General features: G+C 39.0%; 1 protein-coding gene across 5 annotated transcripts in view; it reads right to left on the bottom strand.

Annotated features, from left to right (window-relative positions):
- Window positions 1-19,485, bottom strand: part of NRF1 (nuclear respiratory factor 1) — a 122,801-nt gene extending 103,316 nt beyond the window's left edge. For 3 of the 5 annotated variants that reach the window (XM_069586953.1, XM_069586950.1, XM_069586954.1), the window contains exon 1: window positions 19,357-19,485. The gene's annotated coding sequence lies outside the window, so the exon portion shown is untranslated. The remainder of the gene's footprint in view (window positions 1-19,356) is intronic. The other 2 variants (XR_011256501.1, XM_069586951.1) reach the window with 2 other exon arrangements.
- Between the last annotated feature and the right edge of the window lie 618 nt (window positions 19,486-20,103).

The raw sequence follows: 20,103 nt of genomic DNA, 5'->3' as shown, positions 1-20,103 counted from the left end.
CTAAATGAATGAGTAAAACCTCACAGGATAAATTTTAACAAGCATAAACATAATATTCTGAACTATGGCTTAAAAAACCCCATTGCAGAAGAACACAGGATGATGAAGACTTGTGTCATCATCATAGAAAAACAAAACAAAACACTCAAGGGAGTGCTGATTCACACTAAATTCAGTATGGAAATAAGAATCATGACAAGCATCATATGCAGACTGTGGATAATAAAGGTGCTTTCTGCATCAGCTTGATCACACTTGTATTTAGTGCTGGGCACTTTTTTTAGGAAAACCTATTTTTATTCTTATACTTTGATTAGAAGAAAATGAACAGTAATTTAAGGTAGGTGTGAAAGGATATTCTACCTGCAAGTCACCCTCCCTTCCCTTACCACTCAATATTCACAACTGTCTCTAAAGTCAGGAATCGTATTTTTTGAGGGGCGGATTATGTTTTTAAATTGTCATTTTGGGAGCATTTTTATCACCTCAAGACCAAATTTCATAACTGGGCATTTCCTGTTGTCATTGTACTGTGAGCACTTTACTTTTTAAAGATGTTAAAAATTAAAAGTACACTGGGACTGTGAAAAAGTCAATTATTATAAGGAATGGTTGAAAAAAATGGAGATGTCTAAACCTAGAGAAGAAACGGCTTTACCGAAAATGACCTCTCATTTAATATTAAAGAATTATTAAAAGGAATTATAAATATTATGTGACCTCAATAAGAACAAATGGGCAAGAAGTTAAGGTAGGCAAGGCAGAATTCCTGCAAACAGATCATTCTTCTAATAGGTGTGTGAAGACAGAGCTGGTTGTTGCTAGGAAGCAATGAGCTTTCCCATCAATAGGCATCCTCCTGCAAAGCAAAGACAACCACTGGGGGGCACTGGAGAGGTGGGTTTGCACCTATCCTAACAAACTAGCATGCAGAAAGTAAGGAGGAAAACAAAACAACTCCAAGATTCTGCACCAGAAGATTTTCAACCATGAGGTCCAAAATGTGTATTAGGAAGACTGTCTCAGGTGAACTGGATACATACCCAAATAAGATCTGATATAGTCCTACTGATACACAATTCTGCTGCAGTTTGGGGCATGTACAAATGCACACACAAACAGAATTATATCGATTATATAGATCTTTAACTAAAAGTCTGGTCCTCTTTAAGAACTTTAACAGTGGGGCTTCCCTGGTGGTTCAGCAGGTAAAGAATCTGCCTGCAATGCAAGAGACTAGGGTTGGGTCCCTAGGTAGGAAGATCCTCTGTAGGAAGGCATGGCAACCCATTCCAGTATTTTTGCCGAGAAAATCCCATGGACAGAAGAGGAACCTGGCGGGCTACAGTCCATAGGGTCGCAGAGTTGGACATGACTGAAGCGACTTAGCACACACGTATGTTCTTCTTGGTTTTAACTCATTTCTTCTTAGTGCTAAATAATATCCAACTGCATGGAGGTACCCGTTATCAATTCTTTCTTTCATGGGTTGTGCCTTTGGTGTATGTTTTTGTCATCACCATACTCAAGGTCATCTAAATTTTCTCTGATGTTATCTTCCATGAGTTTCATAGTTTTGTTTCACACTTAGGTCTATGATGCATTTTGAGTTAATTTGTATAAAGAGTATGAAGTCTGTGTCTACATTCATTTTTTGGCTGGTATATATCCAGGTGTTCCAGCACCGTTTGTTGAAGAGACGATCTTTCCTCCATCGTATTGCCTTTGCTCCTTTGTCAAAGATCAGTTGACTATATTTATAGGAATCTATTTTGGGGCCCTCTATTCTGTATCACGATCTATTCATCTGTTCTTTCACCAATTCTGCATAGCCTTGATTACTATAGTTTATAGTGGGTCTTCGGAGATGGCAATGACACCCCACCCCAGTACTCTTGCCTGGAAAATCCCATGGACAGAGGAGCCTGGTAGGCTGTAGTCCATGGGGTCTCTAGGAGTCGGACACAACTAAGCGACTTCACTTTCACTTTTCACTTTCATGCACTGGAGAAGGAAATGGCAACCCACTCCAGTGTTCTTGCCTGGAGAATCCCAGGGACAGGGGAGCCTGGTGGGCTGCTGTCTATAGGATCGCACAGAGTCGGACACGACTGAAGCAACTTAGCAGCAGCAACAGCAGCGTAGTGGGCCTTGAAGTCAAGCAGTGTTGGTCCTCTAACTTGGTTCTTCTTTAACAATGTATTAGCTATTCTGGGTCTTTTGCCTCTCCATATAAACTTTAGAATCAGTCTGTTGATATCCATAAAATAACTTGGTGGGATTTTAATTGGGACTGCACTGAATCTACAGATTAAGGGGGAAAGAACTGACATCTTAACACTACTGAGTCTTCCTATCCATTAATATCTATTTTAGCTCTTCTTTCATTAGAGCTTTGTAGTTTCCCTCATATAGATCTTGAACATATATTAGATACATACCTAAATATTTCACTTTTCATTTTAATCAATAAAACCAGAAAACTACTTAATATTTAAAGAGGTGTCATTTATCTGCTAAGTTTACTACAAAAATTTCAGAGTTTTAAATTTTGAGATGTTAATACTATCTAACTCTTCCCAGATGCCACTTATACAGTGTTTCCACACTAAGAAATACCATCAATAATTGACATAGATAGCAAAGTTACTAGGTATATGTGGAATACCTGGTCTATGTGGAATATCTAATATGGAAAGCTCATTTTCTTTTTCAACTAAAAAAGGATTATAGCCCTTATGTGGCTATTTTGCAGTTTTATGTAATCCATTAAACTATATCCCATTCATATTAAAATGTACCCAGAAAATGCATAAATGTAAGTGGGAAGCAGGGTAATCAAAGGGAACTGTGGTATCTCTGGATGACAGGGCTACAAAATTTTCATCTTTATATTTTATATTCAAAATTCTCTACAAAGATTATATACTACTTTTATACTTCACTGAAACAAATATACAGCATGTAAAATGAGTAAACTACATGCATTAATCTCATGTAAGTTTAAAAACATACAAAACAGTATTATCTTTCCTAGGGATAAAACACATAAACTTGTTTTTTTTTTTTAATGAAGGGGAATGATAAACATCAAATTCAGAATAATGGTCACAGATGGAAAGGGAAAGGATGGGGAAAGAATGGCCAGGAGGCTTCAATATTATCTGAGATATTTTATTTTTTAAGCTGGATAGAAGATATATGGTATTCATTATATTGTTCTACATCCTTATTTATGCCTTTAGTATTTTAAAAAATGTTAAGGTGGTAGCTACAGAAGTCATATCAAAGTAGTAAGCAGTACTTAACCTTCATTGCAAACTACTTAACTGGGATATGGTACTACAGGAATAATAATTACAAATGTATCTTTTATCAGTGAGAAAATTCTCTGGAAAATTTAAAGTAGGAGTCCTGAAAGTAGGTTTTCATGTGTTTATTTACAAGCAAGTAACAATCTGAAACCTGTATTCCATAAAAGATCTATAGCAACCATTCCCATTGGTGCCTTGCACACAGAGCTCAAAATTAAATCTGTTCAGGAAATGTAATACATAAATTACCTTTAATTTGTAATACATGGATTACTTTTAATTTGACTTTATTTTACATTTCCACGTACAACTCTGAAAACAGACTTTTTACTTTGGTTAGTTTTAAAACAGAATTTGGTATTTTAAGGACGTCATAAAACAAAGTTAATCTTATTTTTATGACAGCCTTAAAAGGTGACTGGTAGTTTCCAGTTTGGTGATTTTAAATGGTTTACAACCAGGACACGGCACTTATGACAAGAAGAACACATAAATGACTCTCAAATAGTAACTCACCCCTGTACTAGCTGAATCCTCTCTTACTGTTAAATAGGTATGATGATGACCAAAGTTTAGCTAGTGCCTATCTTATCCAACTCTTTGGTAGTATTCACTCTAAACTGAAGCAATGACTTTCCAAAGACGAAAAAGACAAAAATTTACAATATGTTTAAAGGAGACTCAGGAATTTTTAACATGAAACAAAAAAGTGTGTGGTTTTGATGGTTAGAAATGCCTTACCTCTTACAATCTTTATTTAAACTAGGAGTTGAGAGGTTTTTTAAAAGTAGGGATTGGGGGTGGGAGCAGAGAAAGACCTGGGATGGTTTAGAGCTAACACTGTTCCTTCCCATTTCAAATCCCAATTTACTGCCCATTCCTATATCCTAGCCCTAAACTAGAAAACCTGTAACAAACTAATCACTTCAAAGCAAAAGAAGTACTATTTAACAAATTTTGAGATTATCAAAACTTAGCTAGATGAACTGAAGCTTCTACACTTAAAAGAGGGTATATCACACCATCTTATCACCCAACTTCTTGCCCCAAAATACACACTAGGGCATTCATTGGACATCCTTCCTTAAAGAGGAAAATGACTGCCAGGGTCTGCAGTTTATTTAGACCAAGGACTTTTAGTCACTATTCTTCATAAAAAGTGATTTGTTTTTAACATTCACCTTCAGTAACTCTTTTTGAAGACTTTACTAGATTAAGCACAAGCTGCTACCTATTGAAATTTAAATGAGATGTTTGCTTGTCAGATCAGATCCATCTTAACTTGAGGATCCTTTCTTAGACCATTACAAATTTAAAGACTCAAAAAGTAGAAGACTCTTTAAGAGAAACCTAACAAGGATCAAAGTGTTGGCTTTGTAGGAACTTACATCCTTTTCCTGTGCATTCCTGAAATCAGTTAATTCTAATTTCAATATCACCTTATATTCAGGTATTTCATCATTTGCATTTACCAAGAATATTATCATCCACATTCCATTTGTTCACCCTGCTCTCACCAATGTCTATGGGAAAGCTGCCTGATCAAGCCTGCTTGGATGGATGGAGGCAGCTACATAAATTTATTCATCAAGTTTTGTCCTGTTTAAATGTCATCAAATCACATTCATTAAACAAATATCTTTTGAGCACCTTTTCTGTGTAAAATCCTGGACCAGAAACTGAAGGGGGACGTGTGGGATGATTGGTTCAACCCTAAAATAGCTTACAGCTGAACCTTAGAAACCTGGGGATCCCTGGGTCAAACTATTTTCATAATAGCTAAGAAACTATTTTCATAATAGCTAAGACATTGTCTTTGCTCATTGTGCTTATATTTGCACTTAGAATGCAAAAGCAATGGTAGGGTAAAACTACTGGCAATCTTAGCACAATTTAAGGCAGTGGCACTGAACGGCACTGGTTGTCATTATATTCTTCATCCTCATGTACTCATGATAAAAGAATCAACTTCACTATTTAAGAATGTCTTCATGAAGGACTAAAAATTATTTTATTAAATCTTCACCCTTGAACTGATGTCTTTTTACCATTCTGTATAATCAAAATTGTACATGAAATTAAAAGGGCTTCCCTGATAGCTCAGTTGGTAAAGAATCTGCCTGCAATGCAGGAGACTCCAGTTCAACCCCTGGGTTGGGAAGATCCCCTGGAGAAGGGAAAGGCTACCCACTCCAGTATTCTGGCCTGGAGAATTCCACAGACTGTACAGTCCATGGGGTCACAAAGAGTCAGACACGACTGAGTGACTTTCACTTTCATACGTGAAATTAAGACGCTTGCTCCTTGGAAGAGAAGCTACGACAAACCTAGACAGAATATTAAAAAGCAGAGACATTACTTTACCAACAAAGGTCCGTCTAGTCAAAGCTATGCTTTTTTCCAGTGGTCATGTATGGATGTAAGAGTTGGACTATAAAGAAAGCTGAGCACTGAAGAATTGGTGCTTTTGAACTATGGTGTTGGAGAAGACTTTTGAGAGTTCCTTGGACTGCAAGGAGATTCAACCAATCCATCCTAAAGGAAATCAGTCCTGAATATTCATTGGAAGATGCTGAAGCTGAAGCTCCAATACTTTGGCCACCTGTCACTGGAAAAGACCCTGATGCTGGGAAAGACTGAGGGCAGGAAAAGAATGGGATGACAGAGGATGAGATGGTTGGATGGCATCACCAACTTGATGGATATGAGTCTGAGCAAGCTCTGGGAGTTGGTGATGGACAGAGAAGCCAAGCGTGCTGCAGTCCATGGGGTCGGACATGACTGAGCAACTGAATGGAACTGATAATCAGAAAGTATACAGAGTACTTCTGTATTCGGAAGTATCATGGTTATTTCAAAAATTTTTAGCCTTTTTTCCCCAAGGAATACCATTTTTACTTGAAAGAGTGGCTAACAGACAAACTATGTGGCTATTCAGACCTGAGTAACTGACAGACATTTTTCCAAAAATGAACAAAGTGAGCCCCTCACTTCAAGCAACTGAGAGCATTTGCTGTCAATGATAAAACTGGGTATTTCAAGTGATAATTAGAACTTTGGAAAACTTGTATCCACCACAGTGAACTTTGTGATTTTCCATTACTTAAAAGCCTTTTCTGATGAGACCAGTGGTAGTGTTCGCGAATGTGACCTTTATGCCAACATTTGGAAGATCTGCGTAAAAACCATGCATGGGTTAAAAGATCCGAAGTGCATGAAAACCAATATGTTTTAATGTAACAAAGCATAGATAGATGTGGTTTCAGATTCCGCATTGCAATTAACCTTGAAGAAATTAACATTGCTGAATTTAGTATAATATCAAAGAATATCATCTACAATAATCTGAAAATGCTCTTAAAATACTTTCCCCTTTTCCAACTACATATTTAGTATGAGACAGAAGTTGTACCATACTGTAGCAGACTGAGTGTGCAAGCAGACAGGAGTATCCAGAGGTCTTCTATCCAGCCAGACAGTAAAGAGATTTGCAGAAACTGTAAAATAATATTCTTCTCACTAAATTGCTGTTTTGGAAAATATGGTTATTTTTAATTACAATGTTTCACTTATTTTAACATGTATTAGGTATATTATTTTAAATTAATAAACATGTTTTAATTTCTAATAGTAAGTATCATAAGTTACAACCCATATAAAACAAAAGCTTTTGAGTTCTCAATGACTACTAAGAACCACTGGCTTACACTGTAACAAAAAAGGGAGGAAAAAAACCCCACATACAATAGACCAAGGTAGAATGTCCAACAGATGAATGGATAAAGAAGATGTGGTGTTATTTAATGGAGTATTGCTCAGCCATAAAAAAGAATTAAATAATGCCATCTGCAGCAATATGGATGGACCTACAGATTATTGTACCAAGTGAAGTTAGACAAATATTATATGATATCACTTCTATGTGGAATCTGAAAAATGATACAACTGAACTTATTCACAAAACAGACTCATAGGCAAACAAAATTATGGTTACCAAACAGGAAAGGTGGGGGAAAGGATAAATTAGAAGGCTTGGATTAATATACACACACACTGAATATAAAATAGTACTCAATACTCTGTAATAACCTATATGGGAAAAGAATCTTAAAAAGAAGAGATATATGTATAAATAAACCACTTTGCTATACATGAGATGAATACAGCATTATAAATTGACTATACTCCAACATGAAAAAACAAAGGCTCACAGTGACTTACACTGTAACAAAAGAGGGAAAAAAAACACGGTAATAACCCAAGGTAGACTATTACAGCTACCACAACACTTCTATTTTTTAATTTTCCAGCTCTCAACTAGACCTATACTATCTACCTGGCTCCTGAAATAATTTCACTCTGCTGTCAATATAATAAAAATGAGTAATTCACTTAGCAAGCATGAAAAGGCCTCAAGCAATACCAAGATAGTATGTTAAACCAATTTGAATTGATGAGCTTTTCTTCAGTCATTTTCTAAGTAAGTGGCATGAATTAAAACTGGTTTTACTTCCCTCATATATAACAGCCTATAGAGAGAATTCTTTCACAAAGAACTATATAATATACAACACTCTTGGAAATGCATCCCACACAGTCATATCAGTAATGGAAAGCTGTAGAATCTAGTCTCCTGCTTCTCAACAATAGGGTATAAAAAAGAAAAAGAAAAAAAAATCTAGAAATCCTACACTGGGGCAGCTGAGGATGAAAATACAAAACATGGCATTCAAAAACATATTAGTTATGTGTCAGGCACTGTGCTTGGTGGTGAACACCAACATGATGTCTATTTCCATAAAACTTACAATCTGGTGGGAGGGACAGATATATACCAAGTAATAAACCAACAAATGTAAAATGACATATACAGATATACATGGTGAAGAAAAAGTACAAAAATAAGGGAAATCTGATTAAAACTTCCCTGAGGAAATGACACTTGAGCAGTCTTGAATAAAATTTTTAAGATTTTACCAGAGAGAAGAAAGGAAAAGGATTTCCAGGCAGAAGGAAGAGCAATAGGAAGGCCTAACGGTGAGGGCAGAGTGTCTGGCACAGATGCGTTCAAGGCGGTGCAGCCATGCTAAGGAGCTCCATTCATCCTAAACGGGGGCACGACCAAACTTGTGTATTTGGAAAAGTGCGATTAACTCTATCTGCAACAAGGAGAATGGACTAGTGCTCAGCCAGTGTGGATGACAGTTAAGTGACAAGTTATAGGTTAAGCTATAGGTTAACTTACAGTTAAGTTATAGGTTATCGCAACAGTCCAGAAAAGAAACAACTACTCAAATGGAAGTGGTAACGGTAGAAATGAAAAGGACAGTTGGAGATTATTTAGAAAGTTAAACACAATTTGACAATATGAAAAGACCAGGTTTCTGTTCTGAGAAAATAGATGAAATAGTGATACCCTTCACTGAGGTAAGTAAGAATGGAACCGGGCCAAGTTTGAAAAGGGAATCTTTCGGGATGAAGTGCATCTGAGGTACCCAAGAGATGTCAATTAGGCCACTGGATATAGAATTCTTACACTCTGCAGGCAGGCCAAATCTGAGCATACATATTTATATGGAACAGTTGCATATTATTTTATCTTTTGGGGAAAACAATTATTGTCATAAAATAATCACTATTCTTCAAGAAATAGAATTTCAAAACTGTGCTAGCCTAAAAGGTAAGAAACACTACCTTACCAAAGGCCCTAAATTAATACTAGCCAAAGACTACCTATTTAAAATACACTGGATATATACCACTCATCTAGCTACAAAATGGATCTCTTTGGCATGAAAACAATACATCTCGGTGGATTCTCAAGCTAGAATTAGCTGCTGCTCTCACATCTTTCGGACACAAACACTGGGGAAAAAAAAAGCTTGAGGCAAAAAGTCTGTACTTATTCCCAGACTGTCCACCTACTCCTATGTCTGAAAGATACTGATTTAACCATCTTAATTGGTATAAATGATAAAGTTTTTCTCCTGGAAGTTTCTAATTTTCAAAGTAGAAGGGAAAAGAATGAACAAATCAGACTTTTTTCCTTCCAACATATACTTCCATAGGCTTTACACTATACTTCCATGAAAAATGACTAGACAACTTTAGATATTAATTGTGATAACTAAGGAATAAACAAACAAAAGGACAAACAAACCAGCTTCCAGAAAGACTGAAACAGAACTAAAAGGAGCAGGCAAGATAATTGGGTTATATTATTAACTTTTCTAAAGAGAATCCACTGCACAAAATCTTTTAGAAAGGTGAGAAAAAGCTAGTATTTTTTTTTTCTTTTTCTTTTTTTGAGTTGCTAGTATTCTTTACATGAAACTAGAATTATAAACATCACATACTTATTTGAGACAGAGCATGGATTAGACTACACAGCATTTCATATTTATAAACACAGGTATTTATATTTTACGTACATAAAATCTTTCGAACCTTTCATAGATAAGCTTTTTTAAAAAAAATAAGCATTTTTAACACTTCTGTATTAAATGATTGCTGCTACTAATATCAACTTATTCTCAACGGGAATATAACAACTTAGAAGGTCCCAGGACAAAATAAAAGACTAGCAACATTGACACAAACCAGAAACTATCCTATAAATAGGAATCCTGGCTCAGGAACTGTGAGGACAGAGTGGAGAAAAAGCAAGTTAATATGTGAATGAAATTGAGGTTAACCCAGGATTTAGCTTTCATTCTTCACTAAGTAAGCTTTCACAGGCGAGCCCTTCCATTCTTACTCCAAGCTACCCTTACCTCAGCAAAACCATACAGAGCATGAAACAGGCAGTAAGCATTCCTGGACAAATTTGTATTTGGATAGAAACTTTCAATGTCTTTTATATTTCATTGAAATAGATTTAATAACTGTTCCATTAAGAATGTTCCAAGGCAAAAATCAACAAATCAAATATCCTTAGACATCTCTGGCTCAAGACCATATACAGAGTACTCTTTCATATTATCAAACAGTACATACAAGCACAGTGTGAGTGTACATGCAACATACATGTATACTCAGAAAATACCTAAAACCATATAATTAAAATATTGTTAAATATCTAAACAATTGTAAGCTATTTACAATTATTTTAAAATTTTTTCTCTTTGCTACAATGAACATATTTACATACTTTTCACAAGAAAATATATTTATTAACATGTCATAACACAACTCAGAAATAATTTTAGAAGGAACTTTTTATTTAGTAAGAAACTTTACCATTTCTGTACTCTCCAGTTTTCAAATGGGGAAATAGGCCTAGTGAGAGTAATTGACTTGTGCGCCCAAAATCTGTTCGTGACTCCCAACGGCCATAATTATATTATGGCCATAATCATACTTTTTATTTTTTCTAATTATAAAAATTAATGCATTGTCATTATGAGCATATATGCTCATAAACCAAAGATAACCATTGATTTGGTTGCTTCATTTCTTTTCTAAAAATTTTCACTACAAAAATTATACATTTTCAATGTAGAGAAACTTTCAAAACACAGAGATTAAAAATTAAGGAAGACAAAACTGTTAACAATCAATCGCATAATTGGTGATACTGGAATTATTTCTTCAATTTAGCTTCTAAATTCAGTATAGGGTCAAAAGACCTTAAGGGTAGCTCAGATGGTAAAGTATCTGCCTGCAATGCATCCAGGTTCAATCCCTAGGTCGGGAAGATCCCATGGAGAAGGAAACGGCAACCCCACTCTGGTATTCTTGCCTGGAGAATTTCACGGACAGAAGAACATGTCAGGCTACAGTCCATGGGGTCGCAGAGAGCTGGACATGACTGAGCGAGTAACACACATATGATGGTGTTTTTATGTAGCAAACTGACTCTTTCATTTGTGATTATTATGTGAAAGATCTACTACGGAAATTTTATTTAAGAATTTTTTAATGAGACAAAGGGCTTCACTGATAATTCAGTTGGTAAAGAATCTGCCTGCAATGCAGGAGACCCCGGTTCAATTCCTGGGTCGGGAAGATCCACTGGAGAAGGGATAGGCTACCCACTCCAGTATTCTTGGGCTTCCCTGGTGCCTCGGCTGGTAAAGAATCCACCTGCAATGTGGGAGACCTGGGTCTGATCCCTGGATTGGGAAGATCCCCTGAAGAAGGGAAAGGCTACCCACTCCAGTATTCTGACCTGGAGAATTCCATGGACTATGAGACAAAGAGTTGGACACAACTTGAGCGACTTTCACTTTCAAAGGTAATCCACAAACACAAGCCCAATTGCAAGCTGCATAACACAAATTTTCTTAAGATTATCCAACATGTTTATTTATGTAATTCTTACATTTACCAATATTTTTACAGGGTATCCTATACAACTGCCAACTGGCATTAATTACAGAAAAAAACATGAATTATAAGCAAATATATTTACAAAAACAAGCAAATCAAGCTCACAAATTACTGAACCATCATTAAATCAATCAGCAGTTTTTACCTGATCCTTTTAAAATGTTTACCTTCTACGTATTTTATAATGCACATAAATATAGTAGTACAATAACAGGAATACCATCTATAAATAAATGTTTTTCAGAATGTGCGCTCAAAACTTACTTGTAAGGGTGACAACAAAAGTTAGAGATCACTGACTAGAATCCAGGGCCAGCGGACAAAATTGCCTCCTAATCTAATTAGGATCCAAAGATGAGAAGAAAAAAGTAAAAATGATCAATCATCTAAAACTTCAGAATGAAATATTTTGGGAGTCAAGTAAAGTTCTAGTATGAAACATTATTAAATAATTTGCTTAAATTTCTGCATTTTATCAATGATTTAAGAAACATGGACACTAGCAATTTGTTACCATTATATCATCTTAGATCTTAAAATATTTCTAAACTGTCATATTTTATACAGACTCTATAAAACAAGCCAATGGTATTTTCATTTCACAGTCAGAAAAATTAAGCAAGGAGAGAATAAATGTCTTGTCCCAGATCAGCAGATTGGGACATTGTAGAAGTTTTCTATGGACTTCCCTGGTGGCTCAGACAGTAAAGAATATATTTATATGTGTACTTTAGAAGTTTTCTAAAGTGCATATAAGCAACCTTAAAAATGAATTTGACTTTGCTGTACACCTGAGACTAACACGTTACAGATCAACTACTCCAATGTAAAATAAAAATAAAAATTTAAACAGTGAGTTTGATTGTAACCTAATGAACTATTTAGCTTTCTTTCAAAACTTACTTTCTCTTTAAAACAATAGTAATTTGATCCTCCCACAAAGCCTATTGTATGGAGTGCATGAATAGTCATATATAGTACAAGTACAAATTCTGGAATATAAAAAAGCAAGGAATTCAGATGACTTGACAAAATTCTAAAGCTGGTTAAGCTTTGCTTTGGCATGCCTCCCACCTTCCTTCTGGCGCTCCTACTCTTCTCTCCGAAAGGTACCTTCCATCCTCCCAAAGTTCCTCACCCCAAACACCTACTCAAAATTTCCCTTGCTTGATCTAGCCCAGTCAGGATAACTGATTTCAGCCAACTAACATAGCCAACATTTACATTACCAAGGGCCAAAAAGGCCCTTAACTTTTGTGTGTCAAGAACCCCTTGAGAATCTTATAAAAGTTAAGGACCCTCTTCGCAGAAAAATCACACAGGCGCACAGTATCTTTCAAACAATTTCAAGACCCAGACTCTCATAGCCAAAATATATCCATGAACCCCAGAATTATAAAACCCAAGTTAAAAACCCCTGCCTGTATCATATAAATAGAATAAAACCTCAAATCCCTTCAAAAGGAATTTGTGTTTTAAGAGATGATAAGCTCAAATATGCTACACTATATATACTCAAATACATAAACTCTAATTGTTAAAATTTAAGTCATCTCCCAAAGTTTTTAATGCTGTAATTCTCCTGAATAACAGGACCTATTTCTAAACGCTTGTCATCCATTAATATTAACTTGTGTTTTAAGGCTCTACCTCTATATTCAATAACTCTATAAACCTGTTTAATTATCATGATTCATTACAAAATACATACATACACACACATAAACATATCCTGATAAAATCCAGTTTTTATCTCAAGGAGCTCTGCAGTATTCCTCTCATTGCTATACCCTGTTAAAATTCCCTTAATCCCTACCCTCAGTTTCTTCAACACTATACCATTTACCTTCTCTCTTCAGGCATTGGTTTTCAACTTCCCTTACAGGCCTCTGTTCTTCCACTTGACCTTCAGATATAGACGCTACCCAGGGCTGCCCTCAGTTGCATCCTCACTCTTGATTTTATACTCTTCGGCAGTTTTTACATCACATTATGCCCACGAATACAAAGATCCTAACAGACCACCCACCCGCCCTCCCCCCCACCATTTTCCCTTGATCTAAAGTCCAAATCATTAGGTACCTAACTTTACCTATTCGGCATTATCTTGATCCCTACCCCTAGCATCATACATCATATCCTATTTACCTTCCTCCTCAAGCTCTGTTCTCCCTATACATTCCTTACTTTATTAAAGGCATCATCATTATCCATTAACCAACTATAATCTTTAACTCCATGTTCTTCCTAATCAGGCCACAATCTCACCAGCTTCATTTCCCAGTACTTCCCCAAGTATAGCAAAATCTACTTGGTATTTCTCAAATCAGACTATCAACGCCCTTCCTCTATAGCCTCTTCTTTCTCATCAGTAAAGCAGCTACTCATCCTTCAAAGCCCTAATGTGTTGGCCAGGACGTTCATTCAGGTCTTTAAGATGGTACAGAGAAGCCCAAACCAACTTTTTGGCTAACCCAATACTTAAAACATCCACTACATGAAAAGTCTTCCCTAACCTCACTTAATCTCCCTGCATCACACTCATCCCTTCCCCCAGAATTCCATCCCTTCTTCTATAATCCCACACAACTCTTTCTTCATTTTAGTGCTCAACAAGTTGTATTATAGTTAGTTGAACCCTTATCTTTCTTCCCTATAGACAAAGCCCATGATTTATTTGTTCCTCTTGCATCTAGAACATGTCTGGAATATAGTATATATTTAAATGCTACCTGGTGAATGAATGGCAAAACTCCAGAGTGAGGACACACTTAAGGTTATTTCTCAGTGGAGAGGATGCCTCATTCTCTTTTAAGCATAAATTAAATTAAGTCCCCTAGTCCCTAGCAACCAGTCAATCCTAAAGGAAATCAGTCCTGAATATTCATTGGAAGGACTCATGCTGAAGCTGAAACTCCAATACTTTGGCCACCTGATGTGAAGAACTGACTCATTAGAAGACCCTGATGCTGGGAAAGATGGAAAGTGGGAGGAGAAGGGGAAGACAGAGGATGAGATGGTTGGATGGCAAACCAATGCGATGGACGTGAGTTTGAGCAGGCTCCAGGAGTTGGTGATAAGACAGGGAAGCCTGGCATGCTGTACTCCGTGGGGTCACAAAGAGCTGGACATGACTGAGCGACTGAACTGAACTGGGTCCCTAGCTCTCCACTTCAAGTCCCCCGCTTAGTTTTTAAGCAATATTTCATGGGGATATTTCCTCATATCCTCTTGTCTTTTGTAGATTTCGCTGTCAGCCTAACCACATTAACATTCAATGGCAGCAAGGAAACAGACTCTCCAAGTTCTAAAAAGCTAAGACTTTACAATTACCAACAGTAAATATAAGCTCTTTTAAAAAATGGTCTTAACATTTAAGCACACAAAGTTCATTCTTCATGATTCTGAAAAAGGCTTGGCATAGTTTATCCAATAGGCACCACTGAAGAGTTCTGATGAAAATTTCCACTTACACTGCCAGCCAAACTTTTCACATTTGTAACCACAGAAATCAGCATACATGAACAAATGTGAATACTATACTGATATACTTTACTGTCTGAACTACCAGAGAAGCCTGATATACTAAATAATACACTGCAAACAGCAGACACCAAATCATGCATATCATCCAAATGACCCACACAAAAGTAGCTCTTTCAGCTTCTTTTAAAAATAACATCTCCAAAATTTCAGTGATCGTCCGATGAATAAAACCAGGTTCTTTTACCAGTTTCATCTGCCTTTCCCCCCCTCCTCCCTACCCTCTCTCTCCCAACACACACACACACTCCTCCCTTACTAGGCATGGCTTCCTCAGAAACTATCTAATGACTCAGAAACAGTTTGATAAGGAAGGTTATCAAGTTGGAATTCTGAAGAAGATTCCTTATGGTCGGTTTATTTTCTAAGTGACTGCTGTTGATGATAAAATACAGACTGACAAAGGACCACAATGTAGTAGGCCCGCCTTAAATGCCCCCTAGTTTTGTTCTGCCTTTTTTATGGGGGTGGGGGTGGGCAGAGTCTTTTAAAAATATACTAGAATATCTTTATGAAGTTGTATTTCTGACTTTTCTTCAGTTCATATAAATGTTCACATTTTAGGACTAAAGACTATGTATGTATGAAACATTTTTGAAGGTTCAGTAATTAAACCACTCTGAGCAGGACTGAAACATTTTAGCTGAATTATGAACCACACTGCAGGAAAAAAATTATATATATATATAATATATATATATACACACACACTCCAAGGTATATATAATCCACATAGCAATCATAAATTCTGTTCATTTTCTAAGTTTTCTCCATATTACATAAAAATAACTTCAGACAAAGCATTCTTGTTGCTCCAGGATTAAAAGTTTCCAATAGCTCAATGTGGTTATAATCGTCGGGAAACACCTGAAATTGATTTGTTTCCCCTCCTTTACTCTTTCTCTTCCAGCCTGACCTCCTTAGTAAAATACTGATGGATAAAAGTACTACCTGAAAAGCCAAGAAAGTAGATAATCCACCAGGGAGTCAGTAAGGAAGGAACTATATGATACATAATGCTCAAAAGTTAACATGTATCCAGAGCCTAAAAAAAATACTGATTGGACTTGGTCTAAGTAAAATGTTTCTAAAATAAACTTAACAAGTGGGTTTCTTTCCCATTGCTGTCTTACTAAGTATTCATGAAAAATTATATCTGGGTAAGCGCAGGCTGAAAACACTGGCTTCAGCTCTCAAGGAAAACATGAAAGAGCATAGAGAAAATTTACTTCGTTATAAAGCATTTTCTGAAATTTTTTTATAAAACCAAAGATTGGTATTCTTCGGCAAGAATGATTTTCCAAATACTATATATATATATATATATATATACACACACACACACACACACTCACACACACAAACATATTAATAAACATTACACTTAAGTCACATATAAACATCTAAATTCAAATATCGAATTTCTTGGATTAATTATAGCCCTACAGAGAGTACGCGGAAACTCTTGAGATTAGACACTTCTGCGACTCAACAACCCACAGAGCTCCCCCTTTATCCTCCAACTTTACAGAAGGGCACTGAGTGGATGAAAGAGCCCACTGCAGCATGAAGGACTACTGAGCTTGCCTAAAGATATCTGACAGAAGCTGAATGTATGCAATAACTTCCCTTTCTCCAGAGACTGGAGGGTGCGCTTCTAAAGGCTGACAGTTTAGTCCTTCCAGAAACCAACATGCCTGCTCAAATACTTGTGGAAAAAAAATTTAATTTCAATCATTACTGTTCCTCATATTATTATCATTCCCCAACTAACACTGATTGAATGCCTTATTACACATAAGGAAAGAGGTATAAAAAATTTAACCCCAGACTACAAGGAGCTTAATTTCCCTTAAAAGTCACCTACTTCCTATCATTTCACATAAAATACTTCTTGAAGAAAGTCTGCTTGAACTTATGATGCAATGGAAACTCATATCCTAGGAAGTTGGTCTTCAGCTACCTAATAAAATTAGAGATGGATACATAATTGTGATTTAATTTTAAAAAAAACAACTACAATTTGGGTTCCATTGGAATACACAAGAATTGGGAGGGAAACCTGAAATTCCTTCTCCTTTAATTCCCTCTACATCTAGACAAGGGCTCTCATTATCTCCTACACAGAGGTATTTCCCTAAATCCAGGAGCTGAATTTGCTTAAAACCTGGTTAAGAAAACTCTTGGCTTGGGAATAAGAAATCTTCTTTCCCCCTAAATGAGAATATGGGGGATTCAACTTCCAAGCAAAAAATCATTTTCCTCATGTATGCTGAGTCTGAGATGGGGGGAGGAGGAAGGCATGCACTGAAATCAAAGGACTTCAAATAAGGATGAACCAAAAGAGAGTAAACAGTAATTCTTATCCTGATGGACCCCACTGAAAGGCACATCTAACTCCTGTCTGAAGGGAAAAAAAAGGTCCTGCAAAAAAATACTGCATGCAGTTCTGGACCCAAGTTAAGGTTAAGTATACTACATTACATTTGATAACTGCATGTTTGCTTCTGCGCTCATAAAACATGGAAATCTCACTTGGATGCACAGATAAGGGCTAGTCATATTTTCACTATGAAATAACACATCAAGAACTTTCAAACACAATTCTAGGGAGTCAGGCTACTACTGACTTATGGGAAGAAAAAAAATCCTAGCATCTCCCAGCCCTCGCCCCCAACCTCCCTTGAGTGAGGAACAATCCAGTAACTTACTGTTCAAGGCCAAAGGAAAAGGAATTTTTTTTTTAAACTGGGGGAAGGTGAAATGAGGAAAGGATCATTGTGACAGCAGATGATATCCTGCAACAAAAGGTGTGAGATGTGCATACCCATTCTCTTGCAGAGCACTGTCCGAGCTGACAGTCTCACTCACATTACCTTTCACCACAGTTTCCAATACCCTGTTTCTACACACTTAAGAAAATGTGAATTTTTCTCTGACCACAGAAAGGGTTAAGCACAACTGACATCAGCTCTAAAACAAGCAATTAATATATTCTAACCTAATGCTTAAGAAGGGATGGAGACCAGGCAACAGCTGGACAACTGGCTGGACCAGTTATCATTTGAAGCCCTAAAAATATTAAAATTCTTAAACAACTTCAAGTTTTGATGGGCACAGTCAGATGGACTGTCGAAAGTTTAGAACCAACAGCAACGGCACAACAGGTGAGAGAGGAGGTGGACATCATGGCCCAGTTAAGTGGCTAACATGCAAGAGCAAACCCTTGAGTTCCCCGAAAGGCTGGGGTTGTGGGTTAATACCCATGCACAAGGCCATCCAGAGCTCCTGTCTTCCCAGTGTCAAAGGTTTGGTCCCTTCCCGGGTCGCGCCACTCCCCCTATCCCTCCCCCTGGGGACTAACACCCCAAGCACAGAAAGAACCGAGGCCCCTCCACCCGCAGCATCTTAGCTAGGGAAGAAAACACAATGTCGCTCCTTATTTCTGCGTACAAAAGGACTCTGCGCCCTCCTCCTTGAAATGCCGCCGCTGCCGCCTCCTAACTTGCAAGAAGGTGGGCAACGCGCCATATTCCAGCGTCCCCCAGTCTACCTGGGTAACAAGCCCACGCCACCCCGGCGGGAGGGAAGCTTCGGAGGTCTCCCGAAGAGCCAGCCTCCTCTCCCGCAGGAGAGCGGCTCCCGCGCCCCGGCCCGGCCCAGCCCAGCCCGCCGCGCCGCGCCGCCCGCGGACCAGAGCCGGGAAGGGCCGAGGAGGCGAGCTGGGAGCCGCCGCTCCGGTCCCGCGCAGCCCGCCCACCTCCCGCTCCCAGGCCAGCGCGCTCTCCCGGGCCTCCAGCTCCCGAACCCACGGGAAGGCCGGGCCGGGGCCCCGGGTTCCACGGCGGAGAGGAGGCCGCGGCCCCGAGAGCCTTAAGCGGCGGGGCAGGCCGGAACCCTGGGGGCTCTCGGGAGGGCAGCGCCTCCCTCCCGAGCCCGCCAGGACGCCTGGGGCCTAGTGCGGCCTGCGCATCCTCGGGGTGGCGGTTTGACTGGGCCGGGCCGGGGCCCCCCGCCCGAGGCGGGCCGAATCCGGCGGGGGCCCAGGCCTGGAGCCGGGGGCGGCAGGGTGCTGGCTGCGGGGCGGGCCGGCCGGCCGGCGGGCGGGCGGCGTGTTGCGGCTGCGCCGGGGCTGAAATAGCTGGAGATTGCGCGGTAGGGCACTCACCTCAGAGCGGCTGCGCTACCGTGGGCCTGCGCCGTGGAGACTGCGACCGCGCCGGCTCCTCGCAGCCTCCTGCCACCAGCGGCAATGGCGAGCGCTGCCGCCTAAGCCGCCGCCGCCGCCGAGGAGGGGGAGGGGAGGGAGAGGAGGCACGCACGCGACGCACGGGCTCGGCTTCCCCGCCCGGCCGCCGCCATGATGGGGAGGTCGGCGCTGCTTCGGCGGGGCATCCCGGAGGGGGCTTGGGCTCGGGTCTCCGCAGCCCCCCGAGGTCTCCCTGCGTTCACCTTTCCCTTCAGAGTTTTGGATCGGGCCGGAATCGCAGAGGCAACAGTATTAAAGTCAAATGTGGACGGCCCGAGGAAGTAAGGCAGACAACCCAAGATGGTTGCTAATCTGTAAAAAGTCACATTTTTCGCCCCCCGAGTCCGGGAATTAGGACCTCCCGAGTGTGCCTCGATCACCGACATGGGGCTTCCCCCGCCTTTTCCTCCCCGCTGCCTTGCCAGTCGCATCCTCACCCTGCCTTTGGAATGACCTTTGCTTCTCTATTCAAACCCTGCCGAACTATTTAAAAGCTAAAGTTTTTGTACCAAGCAATCTATACATGTTTTCGCCCATTCATTCGTTTGGCAAACATTTCTAGAGGGCCTGTTCGTTGCCAGATATTTTTCTGGGCGCCCTGGAGATGTATGTACTTGTTAGGAAAAGGAAGTCCTCACTATTAAGAACATAATCGATGCGTGGAGG

This window comes from Ovis canadensis, chromosome 4 (assembly GCF_042477335.2).
Source record: "Ovis canadensis isolate MfBH-ARS-UI-01 breed Bighorn chromosome 4, ARS-UI_OviCan_v2, whole genome shotgun sequence".
Taxonomy (NCBI): Eukaryota; Metazoa; Chordata; class Mammalia; order Artiodactyla; family Bovidae; genus Ovis; species Ovis canadensis.
Note: the sequence above shows the minus strand (reverse complement) of the source record. Positions and strands in the feature narration are given on the sequence as shown.